The sequence below is a fragment of the Orycteropus afer genome, unplaced genomic scaffold, assembly GCF_000298275.1.
Source record: "Orycteropus afer afer isolate SDZICR_OR568_19922 unplaced genomic scaffold, OryAfe1.0 scaffold00407, whole genome shotgun sequence".
Taxonomy (NCBI): Eukaryota; Metazoa; Chordata; class Mammalia; order Tubulidentata; family Orycteropodidae; genus Orycteropus; species Orycteropus afer.
This window is the reverse complement of record NW_006921994.1, coordinates 1040127-1043632: the sequence shown is the minus strand read 5'-3', so window position 1 is coordinate 1043632 and position 3506 is coordinate 1040127.

Below are 3506 nucleotides of genomic sequence, written 5' to 3'. Positions count from 1 at the left end.
AGTATAGAAGGCATTCTGTATTCAATAGTGAAAACTGCGTTTTCCTCTTAAAAGTTGTTTATTCTAATTGGAGTATATGTGCAGGTAGGAGCTCTGGTGGCGTAGTGCCTAAGGCATTGGACTGCTAACCAGAAAGCTGGCGGTTCAAACCACCAGAGCTACTCCTCAGAAAGAAAGTTGGGCAATTTAGCTCTGTAGTGATACCGCCTCAGAAACCCAAGGAGGGGTCACTATGAGTTGGATCCGACTCAATGGCAGTGAGTTTGTGTTTTGTTTTGTTTTGCTTTTTTGACCATTTGGAGTATTAGGTGATCTTAAGGTGCTGGTGGTGGGGCTTAATTGGCATGAAGGTGCCTGCTAGATCACAGAACCCAATAAGGAATGTGCGACCTCTTCACGGTATGCTCCGACATGAATGAAAATCAGAGCCATTCCAGCTGACCAGGTAGGTTCTCTGCCAGGTGACGGAGATGCGGCCTCCTTCCATAGAAGTGCTGACTGCGTGGCGTCTGTGCCCGCCCGCACCTGAGCAGAGTGTTTGCCGTAATGGTGGAGACGGCGGAGCCAATGGGAGCATAATGCAGTATGCTTCTTGACTGTTTCTGCCCTTTGTTTGTGAGAAGGTCTTAGGAATTAACCATGGCCGCAGGCTGTGGCTCTCAGAAGTGGCCGTTGGCAGTGAGGGGGGAGTGCACTCAGAGGAGGCAGATTCGAGAGCTTGACTGACACCATTTTCTCTGGGACCGTTATTTTGGCACTAAATTTTGAGGACTTGATTTGTCAGTAATAATAGGAATGCATATATTGTCCATGCCCCACCCTCCAGCCCCTGCCGACTGGGATGTGGACCTCCCACTTCCTTCAGGTCTGGCCTGTAGAGTTCCTTAGCCCAGCGTGACCATGGCCACGTTACTGAGTCATCAAGCTGCTGAGGAATCTGTTGGGAAGAAGCAAAGAAAATATTCCTGGAGCAGGGAAGGGTGATTTTGATTGCGTGCATTTTTAGATTCTCTGCAGTGCCAACTTTTAAAGCCAGTTTTGTTTCTTCAGATGGTGAGAGCCCTCCCACCTCCCCTTTCAATCTGGCGTCTTCCCAAACCACGTCAATTTTTGCAAGTCAGTTGAGAATGTCAAATGGCTGGTGTTGAAAGAGCCAGTATGTTGAGAGAAGCTTAAAGCCAAGTAGAACATTTCTATGAATTACCGACTATATTAGGAGATTATTACTAAAAATCAGATTAGGGGCAAGAAAAAAAAAAACCTGTTGAATTAGTCCTCACATACCAGATGTATCAGTGATAAATACTTGTAAAAGATATTCCCAAATAAGCAATAAAATTACCATTTTACAGCTTGAAGTAATGTATCCAGTGGGTACGTTTGCAAAGATATGCCAACAAAAATACATGCAGAGTTCTTGGAGTAATAATGCCAATAAAACATTTCATATTCTAACTTACATATAACCGATTTGGAAGCAAGAAAATGTCTGGGAGGCTGTTTGTTGTGTCTAAATTCTGCTTTTTCTCTGGTCTCTGAATGGTTGACTTTTTGGTAGAACAGTTGTGTCGTTAGGGCCTTAGTTTCTTCACATGTGTTAAAGAGAACTAAATGGACACAACACAGTTGTGGTTGAAGATCTCATGATTCTAAAGAACACGAGTAACAGATACCATTTCTTACTTGCTCTGTTGCAGTAACAGCCAGTTCTCATCAGTCCTAAATTTTTGTGGTGCTTGGCCACTGTTGAATCACCAAGCATGGAATTTTTCTCTGTGCAATTGATTGGTTTTTGCCCGACTCAGTGCCCATGCAACTGAAGTAGGGTACGTCCTCGTGTGCCAGGTTCCCAACTTGCTGCTGTGACCCGCTGGCCACCTTCCTGGGTCAGGACGTTAGGCCTGTGGGCCGTGGGGCTGGCCGATGGGTGGGCCTTTCCACCGAGGCCTGAACGCCCTCCGGGCCCTGGTCTCCTGAGGTTGCCGGGCATCTTCTGCTGGCAGCAGGTGTCCTTGCAGGTGGGTCCATGAAAAGGAGTGATGAATGCAAAGAGGGAAAGAGAAGTGGTGGGATTTATAGAGTCGTGCCCAGTGTAACAGACACAGCAAATTACAGCCTCCAGAAAATTCGACCTTTCCCTGCTCCGCGTGGCACTTTTCTGGCTGCCTACTAAGACGTCAGCTACGTTTTTGATAAGAAGTTCCTCTTCACCTCCCTCCACTCCCCCAATTAAATTCTCATTTCAGACCAACTTTTTGTGTATGTTTTAAGGGGAGCGGGGGAAGGTGGGCCTGGGAAATGGACTGCCACGGGAGGATGTCTGATTTTGAACCGGAGTTATATATAGGCCCACATTGGATACGTGCACTCAGCATCTTGGTAAAACCAGTAAACTTATACCAAGTATTCTAAACATAATTCCAAGCCACTTTCCTGAACATTTCTCAGAATTTTCAAAGACTTTATTGTGTCTTAAGGTAACTCTCTGCTTCCAAGTTTCTCACTTTATATTCCTATTTTTTTGTTTGGCTTAATTTTTTATTCCCTGAAAAGAGTGTAAGCTTATTTTCTTCAATCATCTTAATTTATTAACCTCTACTTAACATACAATTTTTTTTAAAAAATTTACGCTGCTGTGATCTAAGAATGACAACATGTATTTCATTTTACAGTGTCACCAGTGAAAAGTAGGCAGTTTGGGGAGCAGTTGGGAAATGCTGTCCACCATGTGGACATTTCAAAGGCATGGATTTTGGTACTAAGTAAGTAACTGTTAGTTCTCCTTTAAGGAAATAGTTAACGTAAAAAGCAGGTATCTTACTTTACCTTATGTGATGGGCCATAGCATGTCCGTGAAATGACTTTGCATGTTTTCTGATTGACAGTGGCATTTCCTATCATGTACTTTTTAACAGTGTGTGCAAACATCTGGCAGCCCATCTATGGTAATCATGTGTGTGTGTGTGTGTGTGTGCACGCTGCGCCATGAATGGTTCCAGCTGTACACGCATACCTGGTTCTCTTTTCCGTAGGACGTGTGGGGAAGTGTGTGTGTGTGTGTGTGCACGCTGCGCCATGAATGGTTCCAGCTGTACACGCATACCTGGTTCTCTTTTCCGTAGGACGTGTGGGGAAGCTGACCTCCCCAGAGGATGAGGTTTTACAAGGAAATGTGTGGAGGTCTGCCAGCCTTGTTGGCTAGAGGCACGGACAAGAGCAAGGCCCGTCTGAACTGCCACTCAGTTTTTATTCTGCGAGTTTGCACGGTTGGTGATTAGAGTGGCTTTCGCCCAATTATGCTGTGATTACCCGCTGCACTGTAATTGACTGGGGAGATATGCTAATACCTGTCATTTGGGATGGTGAAAGATGAGCGGGGACGCAATGCATTATTTAGCTGGCTGTGTGATAGATGAGGGATGCGGAGAGCGCTTTAATTGCTGAGAAGAGAGGTTAAGCTGAACGAATGGATGAATTAGAAATGAGTTTTTTTTTATGGCTCGTGG